The sequence below is a fragment of the Diceros bicornis genome, chromosome 24 (assembly GCF_020826845.1).
Source record: "Diceros bicornis minor isolate mBicDic1 chromosome 24, mDicBic1.mat.cur, whole genome shotgun sequence".
Lineage (NCBI taxonomy): Eukaryota > Metazoa > Chordata > Mammalia > Perissodactyla > Rhinocerotidae > Diceros > Diceros bicornis.
The window spans coordinates 22,912,540-22,924,798 of record NC_080763.1 but is presented as its reverse complement, the minus strand read 5'-3'; positions in this window follow the sequence as shown (position 1 = coordinate 22,924,798).

The window sequence follows — 12,259 nt, the reverse complement described above, 5'->3', positions numbered from 1 at the left end:
CCCCCACCCCCCAGGTTCACCCCACACCCAGCCCAGTGGCTGGCCCTCTGGACCCCAAGTGAATGGGGTTCTAAGCTCCTCGGGCCCTGGCCCCAGGGGACTGACCTGCAGCCTCTCCAGCCTGCTCGGGCTGCTGCATGCAGGGATCTGCAGATGCTGCTTGATTTCTTCTTTTTACCTCCCACCTTTCTCTGCCTTCCTCCTGAACGCCTTGGCATGAAACGAAAAAGAATTCTTTTTTTTTTCTTTTTTCGGTCCAAACCACTTACTATCAGACTCCCATCTGCCCCTGACCCACAAGGTGTGTTTGTCTTTATGTTGTAAGTGTTGTGGGAAGGGCAGTTCCCATTTTCTCTCCTGGGGACTGTTCAGGACAGACCCACAGGGGCCCAGGGGGCAGGGGCCCGCCTCGGGCTTTGGAGGGAAGCCATGGACGGTCCAATGGGGTGGGGTGGGGTGGGGTGGTCCTGCTGAGGCAGCTGCCCAAGGCCTGGGCCCCCCTGAAGGACACTCCGGTCAGAATGTGCTTCTGGCTGGTGATCATAGGAGGCGGACTGGCCAGCCCCGGGGGACATACTTTGCGGAAGAAACACACTTTCTCTCCTGCTTCTCCACTCTTGGGCCGCAGCCATTCTGAGCCGTTGCCTTTGACAGACTGAGAGCTGAGAAGAGCACCCCTTCCCCTTGGCCAGGCCTCTGGCTCGGCCCCAGGGACCCCAGCCCAGCCCCTGTAGCATCTCCAAGGCTATCAGCTTCACAAGTCACCCACTTGGAGGTCAGCCTCCCCACCCAGGCCAGCAACCCCTGTAGAGAACTAGACAGAGACCGGGGAGCTCCTGGAGGCCAGATGGAAAAATCTGCATCCATGGCCAGGAGCCTCGCAGTGGGAACAAGTAGGAAAGCAACTGGCTGGTCCATTTGACCATATCGGCAGTCCTTTCAGATCAGTTAGGTCCTAGGGGGCCCGTATCATTTGCTCATTACATATTTGTGGATCCCCACCTATGTACCTGACGCTGTCCTGGGCACCAATGATCCAGTGAGGAATAAAACACACAAGGACCTGCTCTCATGGATCCTGCATTTGAGGAGAGAGACAGACCATAGTCCTGTGTTACAGGCTATTGGAGGGACTTTATTGTTGCTCAGATTGGTGACTGGACCCAGAGCTAAGGAAAACGGGGTCTTGAGTACCCCACACTCTAAAACAAAGAAGAAACAATTTGGGGCTGGACACAGCTGCCCACAGGATTTATTAAGAGATGGCTGAAGTAATTCTGCTAGGCCCAAACATCACCCACCACCCCCGTCCTCAATCTCCATGAGCAGAAGACCAGGGAGGGGAAGGGGAGGGGAGGGAGGGAGGTCACTGGAGACCTGGGTACTGGCCCTTCCTCCTCCTCTCCCTGGAGCTGGATATGCCATTCAGATTAGCCCATGTGCTATCTGAATGGGAACTGGGGGGATGGAAAACTGAAGAGTGACAGAGGGCAGAGAGAGGGATGCCTCGGGGTATTCAGCAGGAGTTTCCCACGGGTCAGGGGGACATGGCGGTAGATAAATGGCCATGAGCTGCCTTGCCCATGGTCTCCCAAGAAGGAGGCCTGCAGGTGAGGAGACCCCACAGGCTATAGGCTGTGGGTGTAGGGTTGGGGCAATGGCTGAGTGGGGGGGCTCAGATACAGAGCTGGAAAGGAACACATCAGGGAAGAGTGATGCAGAGTGGCCCTGCAGTGCGCCCACAAGAGAGTTGGCATCTGGATGCCTGTCATGCCAGGCACATTCATGGCCAGAGAAGAGATGGCCACAGCTAAGAGGACTTTCCCCCAATTTCTCCTTCCTGACCCTGTGTGAAAGAAGAGATAGGGATTGTGGAGGGAGAAGGGGGTACAAGGGCAGACCATGCCCCTCTCCGCTCCCTTGAGCCAAATCCAGGTCCTGCCTGGGGGAGGGAAAGGGGTTGGTCTTAAATTGGATTGACCAGCTAAATGGGGCTGGGCCTTTAATAAATCAAAGTGACAGGAACATTAGAAGATCTGCCCAAGATGCTACTAAGAGACAGGAACAGGAGAATCAACATAGTTCATCTAAGCAATGATGAGAGATAAAACTGGTTTGTTTGTACACCCACTGTTTGCTCAATAAGCAAGCTATACATGTAACTTGTAAACAAAGAAATTAATAAGTAAGTGTCTTATTGCCAAAATGTGGTTCCGGCATATTAGAGATGGCCTTGAATTCTCTGACATTCCTCCCCTCGAAAGGAGAGGTCTCTGTTCCCTCCCTTTGACCTGCTTTGATCAATAGAGTGTGGCAGAAGGGACCCCATAACAGTTCCGAGTCCTTTCAAGAGGACTGGCAGCTTCTGCCTTGGTCTCTTGGAACCCTGAGCTGCCATGTAAGAAGTCCAACTATCATGAGGTCGCCATGTTGGAAGGAAGCCCAAGCTAGCCATATAGACGTGTGGAGAGAGAGAGGATGAGAAGGAGAGAAGCTCAGCCAGCCCCCCGCTGTTCCAGCTCCCAGCTATCAGAGTCATTGCAGCGGAAGCCCCAGACTCCATGGAGCAGAGACAAGCTGTACCCACTGTACCATGTTTGATTTCCTAACCCGTAGAATCATGAGATATTATTATAACAAATTGGGGGCTTTGTTATGCAGCAATAGGGGATGAATGCACAATAAGGAAAGGTGATGAGATAGTGTTTGGGGGCAAGTACTCTCGATCAGGAGGCTGTGGAAGGCCTCTCTGTGGACGTGACATTTACGGTGAAGTTTGAAGGACGAGGAGTTGGTCATGCGAAGATCACTCCAAAACGGAGGACAGGTGCACTGCAAACAGAAGACACAGCTGATGCAAAGGCCTAGAAGGAATCCCAGGGTGGCTGGAGCATGATGGGCAAAGGAGGGAGGGACATGAGATGTGATGTTAGAGGTGGGCAGGGGCCAGATCACGAAGGGCTTTGCAGGGTAAGGAGTTTGAGTTTTGTTATAATGTGGAGGGAAACTGTTGGAGGGTTTCAAGCAGGAGAATGAAGTGATATTACATACATTTTTGAAAGATCACTCTGCCTTCTGCATGAAGAAATAGACCCTAGGGGCACAACACTAGAGGCACAAGTACCGTTTAGAAGGCTGTAGCAAATCCGGGCAACCAATTATGGTGGCTTGGTCTGGAAGAAGCACTGGGGATGGAGAGAAGCAGAGAGTTTGGTCCTAATTATGCATGTGGGCTGGTTACCCTGATCATTCATTCATTCATTCATGAACATTTTTGAGTCTACTAGGACCAGGCATTTTGTAGTAGACACATGTGTGAGGGGGCAAAATACATTAGCGTGTGAAAGTCTTCCCAGTTTCCCCACTTACCAAAGAAAACCCCATTCTCCAAGGAATACGGAGAATAAGGAGAGAGGTCTTAGCTGCAGAGGCTAAGTTGATCTACCTAAGAACTAAGAGAGAAGGTAAGCCTGGAGAGGGAAGTAGACTTCAGGGCTAGATCTAGAGAAAGAGCCAGGGTTTTATTGTGGAGCTTCTGATGAAGGCATTCTAGCTGGAGGCCACCCGTTAACAAAGACCCAGAGATGGAAAACCCATAGCTGTATAGGGATTTTCAAGTGGTTCAGTACGGCTGATGCTTAAGGTACATGATGCAGAAGAGTGATGGATGAGGCTGGAAAATAGGCTGGGCCCTGGACACCGTCCTAGGGAGTTAGGGCTTTGCTAGGCAGTGGGAGGCACTGAAATTTTTTAAGCGGGAGTGTGACACGATCTTGGAATCCAAGACTGAAAGAAAATTTACAAATAATCCATTTCTACCTTCTCACTTTACAAATGAAGAAGCTGAGGCCCAGACTTGCCCAGAGCCATGGAAGTGAAGTGAGCCAGAATTTAAAATTTTACCAGTAAGTGACTGAGATGGAATTGCATCCAGATCTGTCTCCAAGGCCTGTGCTCTCTACCCCTCACCACATCATCTCTTCCTCAGGATGGAAAGCAGAGGAGGGGAGGAGGGGAGGAGAACTGTGTCTGCTCCAAGCCTGAGAGGCAGGCCAGACATCTGTGAGGTGGGTCGGGGTCAGCAGAATAGGCCCCTCCACAAACTCTGGTGGGAAATCAAGGCTCCAGACAGGGCGGTGACAGGACAGAGCCGTGGTGTGGAAAGATGGCTGTCTGTCAGCACCAGAGCCCAGCAGCTGTTTTCCTAGAGAAGGCTTACCCTTCCCTTTCCTGAGGGAAGGCTGGAGCACTCCCCCTCCCCCACGACATTGGCTGTGACTGAGGCAGATGAGGGTCTGGCCTCGGCTAGGCTAGCCGTCTGTGGGCCCCACCTCAGAGACCAACGGGCTCCAGGCCAAAAAGATGGTGTGTTTCTAGTCCCTGAGGTGACTTTGTTACCATGGAAACTATCAGGCAGGACAGTCAGGCAGGGAGGAGGTTGAAGGCTTCCTCCCAGAGTTGGACCCACTCCCTGTTTCTCTCAGTGAGAGGACGTTACCTGGGTGATGGGGAGAGGGTCCTGCTGCCATACTGACCCCTCATTGAGGCAAGAGAGTCAGCCCTGTCCTCAGTCAGACTTAGAGTGGGAGAGAACCCCTGCCTCGCCCCCCATGCTCTGTCTCCCTTTTCTCCTTCTCTCTCTTCTAGGCCCCTGCCCCCACCCCCCAGCAGTCAGCCTGGGCCACCCATGAGTTACCATGTGGGCAACACGGTAAGGGGAGCCCCTGTGCTCACACAGCCCCAGGCCCACAGCGCTGGTTGTTTACGGACATGTGACCGCCTGCCGCCCCCAGCTGGGGTCTGAGGTTTAGGCTGTAATGGTGATATCCTCCCCTCCTTGAGCTCTTGATCCTTTTCAAAGCTGTCTCTGCCACAACCCTCTTCTGAAGCCTCTGAAGCCTTCTCACTTGCCAGCTGGAAGGAAGTACTGAGAGGGGGAGAAAGCTGCCCAAGGAATTTCAGCCCCAGAGTCTCTGGACGTTCAGGGGGCTGACAGCTGGCCGCGGCTGCCCCGCAGCGAGGCGGAAACTGAGGCTTCTCAGGCTCGGGAGTCACTGGTGGATGCAGGGCCTGCCTTGTGGGGTCATGGAGGCCATCACTCAGGAGGGTGTCCAGTCAGAACCTGGAGGACATCCTGGAGCCATCCTCCTGGATCAGCTGGAAATACCATTTCTCACCAGACCTGGGAAGGCTGAGGAGGGGCCCAGACTCTTCTCTCACAACCAAGTCCCTGGTCCAAACCCAGGAGACTCTGGATGCCTTTGGGATCCTTCTTTAGAAACCAGCCCTGGCCAATCAAGGTTAGCTCCAGCAGCAAAGGATACACAGGAGCTATTTCCCTGAGACATTTCATCTTTAAATGTATGTGGATATGTATAGACTTCCCTGCCACCCCCTCCCCTTTCCCCTGAGGATAAAACATTCCCAGCCTCTTAGGAGAAGACCAATTGTTATGTGGCCATAATAACAAGTAACTCTTAGAACCAGCTATAAACCTGGTTTATATGACCACTCGTTTCAGGAACCATGCTCCTGAAACCGTGTGCTCAGTCAGCATTGGCCCACCCTTCTGAAAATAACCAGTCAGCAACAGATTCACTCCATTGACCGTGCTTCCAGGGTCAAAGGTCAACTAGTTCCTAAACACTCGGAAAGCTGACCTATCCCTGAACTCTGCGCTTCCCTAAAGCCAATGTGAGATTAACTCTCTGCCTTGCTCAGAGACGGAGCCTTGCAAGTACAGCTCTCCCTTGCTGAAGCCCACAGGAAACTCAGCCTCTTGTTTCAGATACTGAGTGGTTATATCTTCCTGCAGTATTTCTCCCAAAAAATCTTCCTTATAATCCATCACAAATTCTTCCAAAATTCAGAGCACGAGCAATACATTTTTTTTCAGCTTTGATATAAAGTTAACCTAGGCTGGGGCTCCCACCACCACCAGGCGTGAAGACAGAGAGAAAGGAAGAGGTGAAGGAGGCATCCTGCCACGTACACTTAATTTCTCATACAAAAAGGAGATCGTAATATACTCGTTATTTTATAACTTGCTTTTTAAACTTAATATATTGTAGACAGTTCCCCATGACATTAGATAGTCCTCTGCAATATGATTTTTTGAGTACTGAATTGCCTTGCAGCATTTGGATATCCCGTAATTTAATTAATTGTTCTACATTGAACATTTAGGTTCTCTTTTTTGTTGTTGTTATAATAAACAATGCTATGATGAACATCCTTGTGGAAATGTCTTTGTGTATAGAAGGTTCTTCCATCATAAAAATAACAGCAGCAGCAAAAATCAAACCTATCCCTCAATTGCACATTCTCCCTCCAAGTAGCTCCCTATCTTGCTCTTGTGCTTCAGATGCACATGTTTTGAGAGTTGTCTAAACTTTTGGAATCTTGACTGGCATTTCCACTCACTACCATAACACAGCCCTGCGAAAGTGACTCCAAGGATTTCCGTGGTGCCAGAGTTTCCAGTTTTCATCTTATTCAACAGTACACATTGTTCTTAGAATTAAACTCCCAGTCCTTTCCTTAGCCTGGAAGCTTCCATGAGGTCTGACCTCTGCCCACGTCTCCAGCCTTATCTCATGCCATGCCCCCTCTTTCTCTAAGGTCCAACGCACCTGTCTTGTCTTGTAGTTCCTGGAATTTGTGGTGCCTCCTCATGGCCTGTGCTCATTGCTGTTTCCTCTGCCAGGAAATCCCTTCCCCTCTCCCGCACCCAACCCCTCAAACTTGCTGACTAATAGACACGCATCATCCATCACTCAGCTCAAAGGCACTTCCTCAGGAAAGTCTCCAAACATCCCTCCCCATCAAACTGGGTCTAGTCCACCATTAGAACCTTATGGAGTACTGTCAGCTTCCCAGTAGCACTGATGACTATGTTCTGAAAAACAATGGTATAATTTCATGTATCTATATATTTACTATATATATTTTTTAATTAATTTTAATATCACAAATAATATACCAATTTACTTTGTTCTTTAAAAACATAGAACATTACAGATATTGTAGAGCCTTATTTGACCACTGCCTGCCCCCTCCCCCAAGTCCAGGTCCCTGCCTCCACTTCCTGGATATCACCCCTGTTAGGAGCTTAATTTGACCAGCGCAGTGGTCCAGAGCTTGGATTCTGGAGCCGGACTGCTAAGGCTTGATTCCTAGTGCTCCTGCTTCCTAACTGTGCAAGCTTAAGCAGATTACTTAACCTCTCCCTGCCTCAGTTTTATCATCTGTAAAGTAAGAATTAATAACAGTAACTAATAGTGTAGTTTTATGATATACATAAGACGGTTCATGTTAAGTGATTACGATAGTGCCAGGCTCATAGTAAGTGTTGAATAGATGTTAGCTGTCGCTATACGTGATGGTTAATTTTATGTGCCAACTTGACTGGGTTGTGGGGTGCCCAGAAATTTGGTTAAACGTTATTTCTGGATGTGTCTGTGAGAGTGTTTCCAGAAGAGATTTGCATTTGAATTGATAGACTGAGTAAAGCAGATTGTCCTCCCGAATGTGGGTGGGCATCACCCAATCCATTGAGAGTCTGAATTGAACAAAAAGGTGGAGGAAGGGAGAATTCGCTCTCTGCCTGATTGAGCTGGACACTGATCTTCTCCTGCCCTTGGGCTGGGGCGTACACCATCAGTTCTCCTGGTTCTCAGGCCCTCAGATTCAGACTGGAACTATGCCACAGGCATTTCTAGGTTTCCAGCCTGCAGATGCAGATTGTGGGACTTCTCAGCCTCTGCAGTTGCATGAGTCAATTTCTTATAATAAGAAATCTATCTCTATCTATCTATCTATCATTGATCTATCTATCTATCTATCTATCTACCTACCTACCTATCTTATTGGTTCCATTTCTCTGGAGAATCCTGATGTATACAGTATAATATATAGATAACATATAGTATTCTTTTGTGTGTGTATTTTAAAAATACAAATATAAATGGCATCGTATTGTAGGTAACATTTAGGAACTGACTTTTTACTCAAAAATTTGTTTTTGAGATCTTTTATGTTCATATACATAGATTTAGTTCTAGTTCATTCTTTTAAAATGCTGAATCACAATAATAATTCAATATATGACGATACCACATTTTATTAATTCATTTCCATATTGATATTCCATAAGATATTGAATTTGGAATGTTTTGATATTGCAAGCAATGCTGCAATTTATATCCATATATATCCTTATGTATCTGGGCAAGTGTTTTTCTAGATTAAATATCTAGAAGTGGAATTGATAGATCATAGATTATGTGTATTTCCACTTTAAATGGTTTGGATAAATCACCCTCCAAAATGCACTAATTTAATATTCCTCCCTACCAGGAATATTTAAAAGGTACTTTCTACCTGAGGATCATGCTGCTATTCTTTGACACTTTCTTCTAAAAATTTGAGGTTGTCTCTTTTTTTAAATTTAGAATTTTAAACTTGAATTTATTTTTACATATGGTATGAGGTAGGGATCAATTTTCTTTCCATAAGTCAATTGTCCCAACACCTCTCATGAAGAATTCATCCTTGCCCCGCTGGTTTGAAATGCCTTCTTTATCCTAAGTCAAATCCCCCTAGATGCATGAGTTTCTTTTTGAACTATATTGTATTCTTATCATCTATTTATGTGTACCAATGCCACCTATTTTAAAAATTGCAGCTTTATAAAAAAAGAAAAATTGCAGCTTTATAATATGCCTTTTGATCTGGTAAGGCAAGCTCCTAACCCCTACCATTTGTTCTTTTTCAAGGGGGTATTATTGCACACTTGTATATACTATGTAAAATCACCATGGGATATTATGTATCTGTATGCCTGTGTGTTTATTATTGGTTTTCTCCATTAGAATGAAATCTCCACAAAGGGTTTTTTTTGTTTGTCTTCTTCACCACCGTAACCTCAGTACCTAGAACAGGGTCAGACCAACAGTAGCCCTCCATAAGTTTTTGTTAAGTGAATGAATAAACATATGAATTTTAGAAGCACTCTGTCAGTTTCTGTGAAGAGCTCTTTTGGTATTTTGATTGGAATTACATTGAAGTTTTAAACTTAAGTTAGAGAAAATCGACATCTTTACAATGATAGTCATCCCATTATTGAATACAACACATTTCTCCATTTATTTGGGTCTTTTTTGTGTCTTTCAATATAATTTTATTCTTTTCTCCATGAACTCCTTATATATTTCTAATTAGTTTATTACCAAATATTTCATAGTTTTTGTTATGATGGTGAATGGGATTTTAAAATTATTATTACGTTTTCAGATTGTTATTGCTGATATGTAGGAAAGCTCTTGATTTGTAAATATTGATTTGGTGTCCACTTTGCTGAACTCACCAGTTGTTGCTCTGGGTTTTCCAGGTGGATAATCATATCATCACAAATAATGGCAATTTGGCCTCTTCCTGTCCAATCTTTAAACCTCTTGCTTGTTTTTAATTTCTTACTGCGTTAGTTGTAACTTCCAGTATATTGTTGAAGAGTAGAGATGTTGGTTCATTTCTGACGGCATTGGGTGTATTATTCAAGATAGGTCAAGAAATGCTGCAGTAACAAACAATCCTCAAATCTAGTGGCTTAACACAATAAAAATTTATTTCTCACACCTCATGTAACACAAGTCATGGTACAGGGAAGAGCTCCTTTTTGTCATTTCTCAGAGACCCAGTCGGATGGGCGCTCTGTGTCTCCATGGACATGTGCTTCCATGACCACCACGGCAGGAGGAAGGGGCAGAGTGAAGCATGCACTGGCTTTTGAAGCTTCCATCCTGAAATAACTCATGTTCTGTCCACTAGCATTTCACAGGACAAGGCAAGTCCTGGGGCCAAGCCTAACTTCCAAAGGGGTAGAGAAGTATGATGCTACCATATGCCAAAAGGACAACTGGACCGTGGGAACGCTTCTAATGCTCCACCATTACATACAGCATTTGCTCTAAGTTTCTGGTAGATAACCCTTTTACAAGTTAAGAAGTTCATGCGTTTGTTTAGAGTTTATTAAGAGTTTGTCCCTATCGTGAATGAGTGTTAAATTTTATCAAATGATTTTATGCCATCTGTTTGATGTGCAAATGTTATTTTTCTTCCTTACTTTGTTAAGGCATTTATACATGTTATGTCTCCACCCAGAACATTCTCTTCCACTGCCTTCTCCAAACACTTTCTGGTTAATTCCTTCTAGTTCTTCAGAGCTCATTCATTCATTCAGCAAATATTTATTGAGCAACACTCTCTATGTACCACATGCTGTTCTAGGCACTTGGGATATGTCAGTGAACAAAGCAGATAAAGTCCCTTACCCATTTGGGGGAGGAAAGAAAATAAACATAGAAAAATAAATAAGTAAATTATATACCATGCTAGTGGTGTTGAGTGCACTGGAAAAGAAGCAGAGCAGGGTAAGGGAGAGTAGAGGTGTTGGGAGGGTGTAGTCAGAGTAGATCTCTCAAGAAAGTGACATCAGGGCAATGACTCAAAGCAGGGGCAGGGTTTACCAGGCAGACTATGCTAGCCAGAGGGCAGCTGCAGGGCAAAGGCTCTGGTGTGGGAGTTGCCAGGTGTGTTCCAGAAGCCATGAGGAAGCTCGAGTGGCTGGAGTTGAATGAGTGAGGTTGGTACGAGGTGAAGCTGGAGAAACAGTAGGAGAGGGTGACCTTGAGGACCTTGGAGGTCACAGTAGGGACTTTGAGTTTTTCTTGGAGTAAGATGGGAGCACTTGCAGAGTTTTGAGCAGAAGAGGGACAGAATCTGACTTGTGTTTCAAAAGGATCCCCCAATACAGTGTTGAGAATGGCCTTTGGAGTGGCAACGGTAGAAAGAGGAAGACAGGAGGAATCTCCAATAGTAAATCAGATATGAGATGAAGATCTTCCTGCAAGAGTCATCCCAGTGCAGGGGGTGAGAAGTGCTCAGATTCTGGATTTATTTAGTAGGAAAACCCATTATGATATTCTAATGGATTAAATGTGGGGTGTAAGAAAATGAGAGAAGCCAGGATGGTTCCAAATCTTTTGGCTTGAGCAATTGGAAGGATGGAGCTGGAAGAGGCTCCATCTCTCTTTAGGTAGAGAAGATTTCAGGTGGGAGATGATCAAGAGTTCAGTATTTTTTTCTTTTTCATTATGATGATTTTTTATTGAGATATAATTCTCATATCAAAAATTCACCCCTTTACAATGTGAATTCGATGGTTCTTAGTATATTTACAAGTTGCACAACCATCACATTATCTAATTCTAGAACATTTGTTGACCCCCAAAAGAAACCCATACCCTTTAGCCACTCCTCTTTCCCCCCTCCCTGATATTTATTTTCTGTCTCAGTGAATTCGCCTATTCTGGAGATTTTTATAAATGGAATCATACAATATGTGCCCTTCTGTGTCTGGCTTCTTTCACTCAGCATAATGTTTTCAAAGTTCATCCACGTTGTAGCATGAATCAGCACTTCATTCTTTTTTATGGCTGGATAGTATTCCATTGTATGGATATATCACCTTTTATTTATCCATTCATCAGTTAGTGGACATTTGGGTTGTCCACTTTTTGGCTATTATGAATAATGCGCCTATGAACATTCATACATATGTTTTCATGTGGACATGTGTTCAGGTCTCTTGAGTACATACCTAGGCATGAATTGCTGGGTCATATGGTAACTCTATGTTTAACTTTTTGAGGAACTTTTAAATTGCTTTCGAAGGTGGCTGTACCATTTTACATTCTGACCAGCAATATATGATGGTTCCAATTTCTCCAGATCCTTGCCAACACGTGTTATTGTCTATCTTTTTGATTATAGCCATCCTTGTGGGTGCAGAGTTGCATCTCATTGTGGTTTTAGTTGCATTCCCCTAATGGCCAATAATGTTGAGCATCTTCTCAACTGCTTATTGGCCATTTGTATATCTTGTTTGGAGAAATGTCAACTCAAATCTTTGCCCATTTTTAAATTAGTTTATTTGTCTTTTTATTGTTGAATTGTAAGAGTTCTTTATATATTCCAGATACTAGACCCTTATCAGATATATGATTTGCAAATATTTTCTCCAATTCTGCAGGCTGTGTTTTAAGAATTTAGTTCTGGGGGCCGGCCTGGTGGCATAGTGGTTAAGTTCGCATGTTCCACTTCTGTGGCCCAGGGTTCACAGGTCTGGATCCCAGGCACGGACCTACGCACTGCTTATCAAGCCATGCTGTAGTGAATCCCACATATCGAGATGGAAGAT